This window comes from Cebus imitator, unplaced genomic scaffold, assembly GCF_001604975.1.
Source record: "Cebus imitator isolate Cc_AM_T3 unplaced genomic scaffold, Cebus_imitator-1.0 Scaffold1, whole genome shotgun sequence".
NCBI lineage: Eukaryota > Metazoa > Chordata > Mammalia > Primates > Cebidae > Cebus > Cebus imitator.
In genome coordinates, this window is record NW_016107316.1 from 430854 (window position 1) to 445431 (window position 14578).

Sequence of the window (14578 nt, forward strand, 5' to 3'; positions counted from 1 at the left end):
AGCACGCGTCCACCTCCTGGGAGAGGAGGGGTTCTGCTGTCGCGGTTTAGTTTGTTTTGCTTTCACAAAGCAGGAGTTCAGCCCCGAGTTTCCTTCACTCTTGATCCATTCCATCAGGAACATGAGGGCAGACCGCATGCAGGGAGAGAGCTACACAACAGAGATTCCAGAACCGGAGCTGCTGCCGTCCCAGTGGAGTCCTCTGCTTTAAAGCGCTTCTTGAAGCACACATCTCTCTCCACCAAGGACCACACAGAAACCATAATGTGGTTGAGTCCCCTTCCACCAAACACCCTAAAACATGGAGGCCTCTGGGCCCACTTAGGCTCCTGGAAGACCCCTTCTGAGATGACTTGGCACCTGGGGGACCCAAGGCCTGGGAACCTTGGGTCAGGCACAGAGGCCAAGTGGCCTCAACAGCCGGCAGCTGACCACTCAGGGCTGGCTTAGCGAGCAGGAGCAGGGGCCGCATTCACAAGCACGAAACCTCGCTGGTGGCACCGGGCACACAGCCCTTCCTGTCGCCAGACAAGACTTCCTCGACATCGCTTGCCTACTAAGAAGCACGGCGTTTCATTCAACTAATCCGGTGTGGATATGGTAGCTCTCATTTCTATAGAGATGCGAGGTTTTCGGCACTGGAAGGAGCCCCAGCAGCTGGACCCTGAATCCTCCACACAGCACACAGAGCAGCCAGACGCCAGAAAGAAATGACAGCAGCTGGAAAGGAAATGACAGTCAAGGCAACAGCCTTGCTGTTCCCCATCCACGTCGACCCGTCCTTTGTTTTGCAATCTTTTTACCCCATTTTTAATGGATGCCATGTTCACGTGTTGTTATATAAAGATAACAAGCCATCGGAAACTCTTGTCTTGAATAAGGAGAGAGGCAATGAAATACGAGAAATGGAATGAACTGAAAGGAACTGAAAGGAAATGAATGGCGAGCTGCCAACTGACAAAGGTGGGAACTCGGAGACCACTGTGACGCTCCCGTGCCTCTCACCTGGGGCCTCTGGGCTCTAGGCAGAAGCAACAACGTCATGGACTTTACCAAGCAAAGAACCAATGTCAGAACTCCCTAGGGTGCCAAAAACACAGCACAAAACGAAAATGTACATTCCCAGGCCCCCACTGACTCAGTCTTGGGGGGGCAGGATCCTGAATCTGTACCTTCCCCAGGTAACTTGAGCTCAATGCAGCATGAGCACCATCACCCTATAAGGTAAGAGCCCAGCCTCTGCCATGTGCCGGCAGCTGCCCGAGGCTGACAGACTCTCTCCTCCCCACGGCCAGGCCCCACAGGTTGAGCACATGGTCTCCCTCGCCTCTGCCAACAGCACCTGCATAGCCTGGAAGCCACAGCTGCAGGGTGCCCTCCCTCCTGACCCCTTGTTGACAGTCCTCCTCTTCCCATTCCCCTTCCCTGCTCAGGGCCCCCAGGGCCTTGCAGAAGTCCCATGCCAGCACAGGGACACTGTGGGGGGCTCAAGTGGCTCCCGGGTTAGTCACCCCCACTGGTCTGCCAGCTCCATCAACAGCCTCATCGTGGTCTTCACTGAGCAGCAGACTAGGCCAGTGCATAGCGAGTAAATGTTTGTTGAACAAACAGATGGATCTTTATTACTTTCCTCCAGGGACTCACTCACCCTGTCCTGCTCCCCAACCCCAACACACAGCCTGTGACAAAATGAGGCCCCGTGGGGCCCCCAGCTGGACTGCAGTTCGGGAACTGTGTGCTTCTGGCTAGGCATTTCCATGTCTCTGAGCCTGGCTCCTACAGCAGCCTCTCTCTGTAATCAAAACAGGACTCATACTATGAGTCTTAGCTTAAACACCGCCTTCTCTAGGAAGCCTTCTTTGATTTCCTCCTCTTCATTCCACATACATTTCTTAAGTGTCTGCACGCTTGCTTGCTTACTGACTGCTGGGAATCGCCTTGCTGCTTCCCTCCTCTGGGCTTTTTTGATGCCTCCTGTTTTACTCCTATGTCTTTGAAATTACATATCACACACATGCAACACATATGCACATAAATACAGCATACACATGCGCACACACACACCCTCCAACAGACAAGTGAGGACTGAGTCTTGCTCATTAGTCCAGAAATGTACAGGAAAAAGCTTCTCAGAAAGGTTTGTTGAATGAAAAAAGCATCGAAGAAAACCAGGCTCACAGCAGGAGAACCGGGGTAAGTCCAAGGATGGAAAGCTAACAGCCTAAGCACGGTGGCTTCTCTTTCCCATGCCCTTACTAGTGACAAAATCAAGGTCCACAGTTTTAAATGTCACAGCTGGGAAGCACAGCCAGGTGCATCTGGCTTGGGAGCCCACACCCTGCCCCCCAACTTCCCCCTCCTCAGCCCACCTGCAAATGGAGTGGCAGGGTCTGGAGCTGGCCTCCCCAGGGCTCTATGCTAACCATAGCGAGGCTCCGCACGCCAGTCATGCCAGCTGCCTGGGACCCACAGGGGCGTCCAGGGCCGCTGAGGGATCAGAGTAAGAGGAACAGCTTCAGCACAGCGCTGGCATTCGGCCTGCCCAGAGTCCATCAGCACAGTGCTGGAATTCAGCCTGCCTAGATTCCAACGTCCAGTTCTACCTCTGACTCGCTGCGTGACCTTGGGCATGTTATTTCACTTCTCTGTGCCTCAGTTTCCTCACTGGTAAAATGGAAAGAACAAGAATCATGTCTATATTATGAGAGCGTCGTGCCATTTAAATGAGCTGATACTTGTGCCAGCTCCACAAAGCCAGAGGCAGAGAGCCTGCACTGCACGCTGGGCGGTGACCATGTCGGCCACCACGTGTCAAGCAGCACGGTTCCACCGCTCTCTAATCCTCTGCCTATTTCATCCCCACCACCAGCCTCTAAGGAAGTATTCATATCCGCATGGGCAGAGGAGAAATCAGAGGTGGCTTGACTTGCCCAGGGTCACCCAGGTCATGAGGGGTTTGGAGCAAGGCTCCAGGCTCCACAGTTGTCACATGGCTCTGCCTTCTGCAGGTCGGAATTACACAGCCAGAGCCAGGTCCCCCGAGGAAGCTGCCCGGAGCTCCCATTCCCCAGGTGGACTGTCTGGGAAGAACCACCGCCCACTGAGCTTGTGGGAGTGAAGGCCTGTGCGAGGTGGTGGGGGAAGGGCGAGCTGGACAGAAAGCCCCAGGTAATGTAAATGGAAACTCTAACCGACAGCCCTGCACCTGGTGTTTTTGCATTTCCCAAGCCAGCTGAAGGGATTGTGTGTGCAGCTCTGAGCTCACTCCCAGGCCCAGGTCAGGTGCGGCCTGGAGGAAGCGAGCCCCGCCCACGTCGTGGGACAGCTGGCCTCCGCCTCCAAGCCACTTCACGTCCCAGCCTGGGAATTCTGCGATGGTGCTTGTTTAAACCCTGTCCCTTGGGTGACCTGGCAAACACCTGGGTGTCTCCCTGACCTCAGCTCTAAACCAGTCATTCCCAGCCAAAGCAGGAGAGCTCTCTCAGCTCCAGGGAGGAAGGGGTGATGCCTGATCACCCCACAGACATGTGAGGGAGTAGAGGGAGGCGCACGGCCACTTGTCCAGCTGCAAACTGCAAAGGTCACATCCACATATTCTCTTCCCTGAAGCCCCTACACATCACTGGGACAGGAGCCTGTGTCATTCTCTCGAATGACAAATATGCGGGTAGTCTACCCCCAAAATACAGCAATCACAAGGAAAGCGGGGCTCCTAGAGCAGAAAGAATTTGCCCAAAGTCACAAACGACTGGCAGAACAGGACTCGGCCAGGTCTGAACCCAAGGCTCTGGCACTTTCGCTGAGCCTATCTGTACAGGAACTGCAGCTGCTGCCTTTTAGGGAAACCAGCCCCAACATGTGAGCAGGCATCGGCCACCATCTAGGGCCGGCAGCAGAGCACAAGCCAGGCACTGGGGAAACCCCAGGCACACAGGAGCTAGGGTCCCTGGCCTTGAATTACAATAAGTAGGTGAGCTGGGCAAACCGTGTGCAGAAGACCAGAGCCAGCCCCAGCTGTGTGCAGACGGACAGGCTGAGTGTCAGGGACACGGAAGCAGGAGGAGGCATGCAGCCAGCAGGTGCCAGTCTGAGAATGCTGATGCCCACCCCAGGTTCTGGAGAGGACCTGTGTCCAGGGAGGAGGGCAGGCAGCCAGTCTTGCCCTCAGCTAAGACAAGGCTCTAAAACACGGCTACGGGGGGACATCAGCCGGGAGGCCTCCCAGCCCTCATTGGGCAAAGAGCACCTTTCACAGACACAAACACATGAGCAAGCTGGGCAGAAAGTAGGCCTGTGACTCACAGACTTCTGCGTCCCTGCAGACACAGTGTGCATGCGGGGAGGCATTTGGAGGCACCTCCCACACAGGTGGGCTGGTCTAGGGTGCCCTGAACTGCATCCACTCCCCACAGTAGTCTGAGCCCTCTCCCCACCACCAGAAAAGGCACAGCAGGCAGTGCGATGGGTTTCATCCATCCACCGCTTCCCCAGAATAGACTTCCACCCGAGGGCTCTTCCCGTGCAGGAGGCTGCTGAACTGAGCTGGCTTGGATCCACGCACCCTCCTGTTAGAACCCTTCCGAGGTGCCTCTGGGAGCCAGATCATGTACTGACAACTCTTCCCAGTAGCAGAAAGTTCAAGAGCTAAAAAGGCAAATATAGGCCCGATGTTGGCCAAGGGACTTAGTGGTTGATAAGAAATGATCTCCGATTCAACTCCCAGCTGAGCTCAGCCAATCATCTGACTGTCTCTTCCAACCTGTCCCCTGAATTGTGTGTCCCACAGGCCCCAGTTTCTTGGGGTCTGAAGGGTGCCCTCGCCCCGAGCATCAGGTCCCTGTGGTCCAGGTCCAGTCTCCAGTGGATCCCTAGTCCCAATGAGGTTCTCAAAAGAGGAGGCGCTTTGCTTGGAGAGCAGCGTGAGCCTGCGTTGCCAGCACCCCTCCATCACCCAGTGCACCGCCAGGGGTGGCACCCACAGAGGAAACAGGCCCGTGACACAAAAGCCCCAACAAAACCAACACTGGGTGGGCTATTTTTATCCTCCTAAAGATTTGTCGCAAAGACCACAGCAACTAAAGGGCATCCCAGGCTTTGAGCAGAGCTCTCTGTAGCTCTCACTCCCACGCTCAGTCCCCTCCCTCCCCCAGCCACCCCACCCCCGCCCCCAGCAACTGAGAAAGTGGATCAGGTCAAAGCGGAGCATTCCTCATTCTGCCATCTCCACGGGAAAACTAATTAGTCGCCAAATATTCAGAATGGGTAATTGCTACCTGAATTAATAAGAGCAAACAGCTGGCAAGAAAACAGTGGTTTACTATTTCTGTGTGCTTACCTCTCTTAACCCAGAGTCCAGGCTCGCAGGAATAGACCCGCTTGCGGCATGAGGCACAACTCCCACCGGGGCTGCCGAAAGGGGGGACACAGCCCTCGAGGGCAGCTCCTGCCCTGGGGGCAGCTGAACGCTGCTGTAGCAAAGTTACCCTCTGTTTCCTCTTGCACACACAAAACACACACACATGCACAGACACGCACAGGCACACATCACACAAATACACACATGCACGAACACATGTGCACATACATGCACATCACAAACAAGTGAGCACACACCAGCTACACCCTGCACACGTGCACACATACCACACATTCACACTATACATGCATGCACACACCGTCCGCACCCACAGTGCACACACTCCATACACACACCACACACCATCCATACACACACCACACATGTGCGTGCACACAGTCACATGCCACATACACCTAACCACACACACAAAGTACACGTGCACACACACAACACACTCACACCATACACACACTGACACCCCAGGAACATCCAAGGGTTCCAAGAAGAATGTACCAAACCAGGATTCTCACCCAGGGTTCTCAGCAAGTCCCCCCAAGTTCCTTAGCTCTGGCAAGGGGGCATTTAGAACAAATCAAGAGTGTAGGCAGAGGAGGGAGAAACTGAGGGAAAGGAAAATGAGATCACGCTTAAGAGGAGACAGACAGCCAGGAAGGCTGGGAAGACACTGGCCACAGCCCCAGTCTCCCCTCCCCCACTTCCCTGAGGCACAGACACTTCAGATGCACCTCCAGAGAGGCCCTCAGCCCCAGCCCAATCACTACCATGCTATGCTGTCTGACCTTAGACAAATCACTTCACCTCTCTGAGCCTAGGCTTCTGCAGATGTAAAAATGAGATGATCCCATGCAATCATTTAAACAGTTTGAAGGCGATGCCTTTCCAGAGGTTTCAGTTCAAGTTTGGGGTCATCGCAGTTACCCCATGCCTTTCAGCCCCTGCCCCATCCCTCCCGAAGCACTTACCTTATTTGAATGAATGCTGATGACTCCACCGCCAGGACTTCCCCTTGAGCGGTCAGCCACAAGTCACTTCCTCTGGGGACAGCCATGACTCTCTGGAGCACCCCCAACCCCATGTCACAGGCAGCTTGGCCCAGAGAACTCCAGCTGGGAAACTGCCGTCCAGTCCACACAGGGAATCAGGCTCTGCATCTGGGTGGGTGGCTTGTGCGGCATCTGCCTCTACGGGAAGCTGTGATGGAAAATTAAGTGGGCTGACATTGTGCACACAATGTTTTATTTAACAGCGTGTTGTAAGGAGTACTCACGTCTGTACAGAGAGCTGCCTCATTTTTTTTCTAATGATCATACAATAATTCTATTAAAGGTCTCCATCATAGTCTATTCTACCGAATACCTTTTGAGGAACATGTTTGGTATTTCCAGTCTTTGACCTTTACAAATGCTTCTGTGGCGTATATGCTTATACGTGCTCATTTTGTATCAACAGAAAGTCCTGTGTGTATAGATATCTCTATATATCTTTAAAGATTCCTATTTGCATAGAAGAATACTACACACCAAGTTATTCACCTTGGTTACTTCTGAGAGATGATTAGGGAAGAAAACACCTTAAACTTTTTATAAGCAAGTATTGTTTTATAATTTTAAAAAAGGAATGAGTAAGGGAGAAAAATCAAATGATGTCACTCTTGTTAAATCTCTTAGAAGTGTTTTTATGAGCTGGATTGAAGCTGGTAGAAGTGGGCCACACAAACACAGTGAGGAAAGCAAGGTTCCAGTGTCGGCTGGAGGGACCGAGAGCCACTCCCTCTCCGGGAGGTCGGCTCCCCTCAGCTTCCAATCTTGGCTCTCTGCACTGACCGGAGTGCCCTGGCTGGTGCTCCCACCTCAAAGGACTCAGTTTCCCTTTGTATAAAATGGCAAGGGTAGGACCAGCAGCCGGGAGAGCTGCAGTGAGACCAAGTGAGCTAACGCGTGGGAACTGCAGATGGGCTGTCATCAGCACCCCTGTCCTTCCTTGCTTCCTGGTACCTGGCACAGAACACTCTTCTCTCCAAAGAGAACAAAGAAAAGTCAAATTAACTATTGCTTCTCTCCAGCCTCCCACGCCTTGAGGGGCAGGTAGTGAGGGAGGAGGGGGTGGCCATTTACAAACCCAGCAGGCTTTCTCCCTGCTGAGGGTATAAATCTCAAGATGGTTAATCATTGAGACCAGCCCCTTGATGATCAATAAAATGTCAATAAACCCATTCGATGATATTCTTTTCAAGAGAGACTCAACAAGCCCAGCACAGAAACACAGCAACTCCAGGGTCCTATGAGCAGGAGGATTTTCAATCATCTCAATGGTGTTGATAAAGTGATTTGCCTCTTGGCGTGGATGCATCCTAGGTTTGGGGTGAGGACTCCTGGGGACCCCAAGGGAGATCCAGGAGGGCCAGCAAGAGCATCACGCAGTGAGCCTCACACATGTGCCCCACAGGGGTCCCCAAACCCAGACCATCCTGCACTGTCCTCACTACCCAGCAGACCACTGAGGTCTTGTCCCAACTCACCTACTGCTGTGGGGCTCTGGCAAATCAACAGCTTTAGCCAAATGCCCCAGTTTCCTCATCTGTTCAGAAACCTCTCCTCCCTGTGGGTTGCTGGGAGGATCAATGAGATGGAGCCGACAGAGGTCACGACAAGAGCTCAGGAAACACCTGCCGTGGCCGCTGTTGTGAACACATGGCCACGGGTCCCAGAGGGCTGTTAAGGTGATCGGGCAGCACCTGTCAGTGAGATGACGCGTACACCATGAAAAACTGACATGCTGACATACATGCACATGACTAAGGACTTTTGTCCCCTTGCCAGAGCCAGCCCTATGATCCTATCCAGAGGAATCCCTATGCTGGGATGGAAGTCACCCAGAATCACCATCGGTCACCAAATGATCTGCAACTCCATTTCCTCCTGCCCTTGACTGGCTCCCTCCTTCCCTCTCCCAGCAGACCCTGAGCCGGGTCCTCACCTGCCCTCTTCCTGCCCCAGAGCACATGTCTTGAGTTCCCAGGGCGCCCAGGAACACCCTTTGGCCCTCTCTCAGGAAGCATTTTGAACATCTCAAGTGCCCTGCTCCGGAAAACATCAAAGACAGGGCTTCCCATCCATCCCACCCTTAAGCCCAGTGACCTGTGGAAGTCCAAGTCCAGCCGCACAGTGCCTGGTGGACGCAGCCTGGAATCCCAGCTTTGATCAGCAACTGCCTGGCCCACCAGGCCCCTGCGCCCCAAATTCATTTCTCAGGCAGGTGAGATGGCTCCCCCAATGCAGGTGGCTGAGACAAATTATGCCAGGAATGTGCATATTTATCCCGCTCAATAAAGAATTACATCTCTACAGCCTCTTCCCCCATTTTATTCTGGGTTAATGGGTTAAACATTTTAATTTTAGAAATAATTGCCAACAATGGAATAGCACACACTGGCTCCATGTCGCACAGTTCACAATCTCCCCATGTACCAGGGCAGGAATATTTTTAGGCCCTGTTCAAGTTACCCACCCTGGCTGCAGATGAAATATTAATTAAAGGTTATACTTTCAGCCTCAGAAAATGATTACTCAAGATAGCAATTATATTTCCCCGTTTTTGTGTAATAAAACTGCACCTTGCTGTGAAGACGAATTAATAATTTTAAGCCCCGTTGTTACAGAGGCAGCATCAAAGCTGAAGGAGAAGGCATATGCCCGAGAGGGGAAACACAAACACGTTTAGACCCACAAAGAGAGTGGCTGACTTCAAAAGAGCAGGATTCTGTATTCAGGGCTGGGATCATTTCTCAAGGTCATTAATGGCTCTAGCTGTCTAAGACAGTGGCCCAATTACAAAGAATACAGAGACACAGAAATTAGAACAGAACATAGTTACAGCTCAGACTCCAAGTCGCTAGGAAGCTCTCATGGCCCGCAGCCTGGCATGTACCTGGAGCCCATCAGCCAACTCTTCCAGGTTCCTTCCAAGGGATTCGGACATCCGGGGCAGCCAACTGATTCAAGAGCTAACAGTTCTTAGCTTTCCAGGCAACTTCTACAATGAGAAGAAAAAAGACAGTTCAAGGCCTGGAATATAGCAAAGAGTAGCTGCCATTTACTGAGCACCAACTATGTCCCAGGCAAACTCAGTGAGACAAGAATTCCTATGTTCATTTTATAGATAAAAGCAGGAAAGTTCAGAAAGATTAAATGATTGGCCAGGGATAAACAGCAAATAGCAGAATTAGGATTCAAACCAACAGATCCACAATTCCACGAGGACTGGGCTGTGCCAGTCTCCTTTACTATTCTACCCCCAGGCTCCCTAGCATTGTGTCTGGCACACAGTAGGTGCTCAACAAATTTGACTTATTTAATGAATAACAATTGAACTACTGAACTGATCATCCATGCTTGGAAGACGAAACTGCTACTCAGCAAAAGAGACTTAAAAAAAATTGTCGTGACTTTAAATGAGTCTTAGCATTCAGGGGAGCGGGGTAGGTGGGGGAAAGGGTGAGCACGCAGCTGCGCACAGATCAGTCCAGCGGGCGCGCACCAGAACCACCCCCAACGAACACTCGAATGTTCCCCTAGAGGCATTGTCAAATATTTTCCATAAGACAAAATATGAAGTTAGTACATGAAATTAGCAGTATATGGTTTGAAATCCTTATGGCTTATGTTGTTATGTAACCATGTGACAATCAGGCATTTTTCACAAAGCCCCCTCAGGGAAACCTTCTGTGACCATGTCCCATCAGGCCCTGACCCTGAGGGAAGGTCCCACGGTCCTCCCTGCCCTTTAAGCATGAGAATGGAGCAGATGAGAACATCACAGCCTTCCTTTCTGGGACAAGATTGCAGGTGACACAGGAGCAGATATGTGGGCAGCTGTGCCTGCCTTGGACAGAGCAACAGGCCAGACCAACACGAGAGAATTTGCTGACGGGCTGCAGGTGGGCAGAGCTGCTGACGCAGGAAGCGTTGAGCTGCCCAGGGTCACCGAGGTGGGGTTTGAGGGCTTCCCCTTTGGAAAGGGGGAAGGAAGGGCTCCCAAGGGCCATGGCAGTGAGGAAAAGGGCCCCAGGAGGCCGGCTCCAGTGAGGATAGGGACTCCCAGTGGGATGGGAGGGCAGATGCCTGGGTGGAGAAATTCTTCAGGTCCGAGGATTCTTCTGGATGTTGCAGTACCTCTGTGTACAAGTCAGCAGCTGGGGGTATCCTCCATGATCTGGAAGCTGTGAGGAGGAGGAGAGGTTGTAGGGAGAGGCCGTTAGGAGACCCACCCTCCTACCTCAGGGAGCTCACTAGCTCTTCAAGCAAAGGGTTTGCTGGCACTCAGACTTCCTGCAAGCAGGCAGGCAGCACACCAGGAGTGCGGCCACCACCCAGCACCCAGGCTGGTGAGATGGCGGTGGATGCAGCCAGCGGGAGGGAACTCACCTCTCTTGAGTGTCCAGCAAGGCCGGCACTGTGCTAAGGGTGGAAGCCACAGCCCCTGCACTGAGGACCATGCAGGCCATGGGGAGGGCAAACACAGAAACAGACAAGCTTCCTGCAGCCTGAGTGCAGCCTGGGCCCCTCCACCCACCACCTCCTTCAGGGACTCAGCTGAAGTGTCCCTGAGGCACCTTCTAACCCTGCATCCTATGAGACTGCCTTATCAGCTCACCCTCTAGGATGAGGACTTCCTGGCAGAGACACAGATAAGCCAAGGCTGGGGCCACTGAGGAGAGGGAGGGCTGAGGGAGGCCAGATCTGAAGATGTGGGAGCCACAGCACAGGGACCCGGCACTGACCTGTGACCGCTGTGGATGCACCCTTCAGGTGCACCAGCTCAGCAGCACTGATCCGGAGAACTCTGGGGAGGCAGTGGGCAGCTCTCTGGCCCCCAAGGTCTACTTGCATGCTCCAATCCAGCGTGCTGGAACTCTGAAGGGGATCTGGGCCATGCTGCGGGATCCTTCCACTGTTTCAGGCATCACATTGAACCCTGGAGAAAGTTCCAGGCCTAGTTCTGGAAACTCCAGCACATCTCTGAATTTCTCAGGGCTTCAGTTTCTTCCACTGGTCTGCAAAGGGAAGGGGGCCAGCTCAGCGCCAAGGCATGATCTAGGTCTGACACTCTGTGATTCCATTTCATTTCTTTAAATCCCTTTTTAAAGGGATTTAAAGGCCCTACACTCACGGGATGGGCCCATCTTTTTTGCCCCAAGTCCTCACACTCCAGAGAAGGCATCTGAAGCAGTCTGCTCCTTCTGATGCAAAATAAATCCACGGACACTCATCCTCCCTGGGCACCCAGGCCCAGAGCCCAGAGAACAGTGGCTGCCTGGAGGCATCAACGCCACCAGCCTCTTACCCCCTCCACCTCCCTTTACGTCCTTCCCTAGGCTTGGCTGAGGAGGCAGCAGGGAAAAGAGGTGCAACTGCAGGAGAGAAGAGGAGGGCGGCGGACGCGGCTGGACCCAGGGGGCTGCAGGAGCTGGGACTCCGCACTGCAGGCTGGGAACTGCACTTTCAGCCTCAGCTGAAGCCCATGCGCAGAGTTCCTCAAGAAGCCTCTCAAGACCCTCACGGGCATCAGAGCATACTAGGTGCTGAGGACAATGGCCTGCAAGCTTCACATGACAAATTGAGGCCCTCTGTCCCCACTCTTCCAGCAAATTGAGGCCATTTTCCAGGAACGGTGAAGTCAAAGAAGCTGCTTTTTTCACATTACTCAGAAACAGGCAATGCCTCCAGTCACAGATGCCAGCCGTACACAGGGGCCGTTCTGAAGGCAGAGCCAGATGCACCACCAGTCCAGAAGCCCAGAGAAACTACAACCAGCGCTACCTCGGCTTGGGGAGCACGCACCTGGGGCTTCCTGGGGGACAGCCATTGTAGGAAAGGGGGCCTTTCCTTAGCCAGCATCCCTGCTTCTTCTTCCACCACCTTCCCTCTGTGGAGCTGCTCCCGGGAGACCTGGGGCCTCAGCCAGCATGGGCAGGAACTCCCAGAGGACACGGGAAGGACTTCTGCAATTCGGACTAGAGGTATGGGTGCCCCGCAGCACAGGGCCTATGAGGAGACAAGCAGCTCAGCTTCACAGGTGGAAGGAGGCACGCACTTCCTTCCAGGACAGCAACCTGAGTGGTTTGTCCCTGGCCTGGTCAGGTAGAGGTGGGGTGAGGCTGCTTCTGGGGAGGAGGGGCACCTCTGCCCAAGCCCCTTCTCAGGGGAGAAGACAGGCATCCTACACACCCACGTCCTCCATCCATGAACATTTACTGATCCCTCAGTAAGCTCCAGGCCCTGTGCTAGGGTTGGGGTGGGGGGATGGGATCAGGAGCTCATAGACCAGATAAGAGCAGAGAAAGCTGTAATTAAACTACCGGATGCCGAACAATGACCAGCCCAGGTCAGGGCACAGACCCGGGGCCTCTGCTTGAGCAGCAGAGGGCCTGCGGCTGGGGCTGAGCAGGGTTGCAGGGGAGTGAAAGGTCGAAGAGAGGGTGTGGCCGTGCGGGTCCCGCCTAGCCAGGCACGAGGGCACTCCAGGTGGGAATGTGCCACCCCAACCCCGGGCACCCCCCCCCCGGGAACCAGGCGCCCGGTGACACAGGCCGCCCTCTTTAAGGGCCTGGATTGAGGAAGTTGGGGTCAGAGCTCCAGACTGGAGTCCCTCTTGCTGAATTCCCCTTCCAGACATCAGAGGCAAAGAGGAACCCTCATTCAGAGACCACCTGCACCAGCGCTTCCGGGCTGGGTCAGAAAAACAGGTTGTCCTCGCCGCCCGCGCCGCGCTGGCGCCTGCAGCAGGTTCCTCTTCTGGGCCCTAGCACGCAGCCAGAGCTCCGGGGAGGGGAGTGCAGCCCGCGGGGGCGGGGCCAGTCGAAGCCCCGCCCATTGCCCTGATTCTGCCCCGCCCCCGCCCAGGCCTGCCCACTGCCGTGCCATGCCACGCCCCCTCCCGCTCCCCTCGCAGTGTTACATTCAAGGCCCTGCCCACCGCTCCTCCCACACTCTGGCCTCTGGGAGGGCCTCCAGGTTCACCTGCCCAGCCTCACCCCCCACCATTTGCTACTCTCCACACGCACCGCCTCACGCCTCCAGGCATCCAACCGGCCTGGCAGTCGCCTCTTTTTAAGTCCCTGTCATTGCTTAAGACCTTTCATCATTCCTGGGCCCGGGTATAATCTTCCTCTCTTCTAACAACCCCACCTCCAACCCCCGCCCCAGACCCTGGCAATCCTGCCAGCTGCTTTGACAGCTTCAGACAGACCCCTGTGGTCTCCACCCTGCGAGGCACTTTGGGGTCCTGAAGAAATATGTGTGGGGTGGCATGAGAGGGGCTCCTCCGTGACTCCCACTTCACATCAGGCCTTTCCCTGCAGAATTCCGTGAACCTCGAGGCTCCAGGACTCCCTCCCTCGCAGCAGGGCCCTGCCTCTGGATCAACGTTCCTCCGGGGGTGCCTGGAGAATCCTCCTTTATCTACAAGAACGCTGGTGGCTCCGGGACCTAGGCTTCCTTCAGAACGGCTCAGCTCGCACTCCGCACACCTACTGTGCGCTCTCTAGGCTGGACACCAGGAAAGCTCCACTCTGCTAAGCCTGTGAACTCTGGGGTCAATGAAACCCCAGGGTCAAACCCTGGCTCTGTGACCCTGAGAAAGTTGTCTGACTTCCCTGAGCCTCGGTTTCCTGAGCTACAAAATGGGAACAGGAATCGTTGTCTGTCTTGCACCCTTGTTACGATGACGGACGGCGTGGAGTGGGCTCTCAGTCTGAGGTCATGGAATACCCAGATCAGTGTGGGAATGAAGAGCACCAGCTCTGAACCAAATGACCGGAGCTCACACCCGGGCTCTGCCACCCACTGTTGAGTAACCTTGAACAAGTTTCCTCATCTTTCTCTGCCTCAGTTTTCTCATCTGTAGAATGGGCATAACGTGGTGCAGAGTTTCTACTAGGGAGGGATTAAAAACGGTCTGGAAATCAATAGTGGTGACGGCTGCACAACCTTATGAATATAATTCACATCCCTGGGTTGTGCACCTGAAATGGTGAAAATGGTTTTATATATTTTTCCACAATTTTTAAAAATTAATGTGCTATGAAGCAATGGATTGCACACTTTCAATAGGTGAATTGTATACTATGTTAATTTCTCTCAATACAACTGTTTTTAGAAAATGGTAAGAATGGAGATAATCATGCTACCTATCTCCAAG

The 14578-nt window shown here is 53.8% G+C and overlaps 1 long non-coding RNA gene across 1 annotated transcript; it reads right to left on the bottom strand.

The window, feature by feature from the left end:
* Positions 1-1162: 1162 nt before the first annotated feature.
* On the bottom strand, positions 1163-10981 carry LOC108301740. The gene is made up of 4 exons (XR_005199971.1): positions 10804-10981; positions 7899-8114; positions 6343-6571; positions 1163-1792 (listed from the first exon to the last, which is right to left on the bottom strand). It is a non-coding gene; the product is annotated as an uncharacterized LOC108301740 (long non-coding RNA).
* Positions 10982-14578: the final 3597 nt, after the last annotated feature.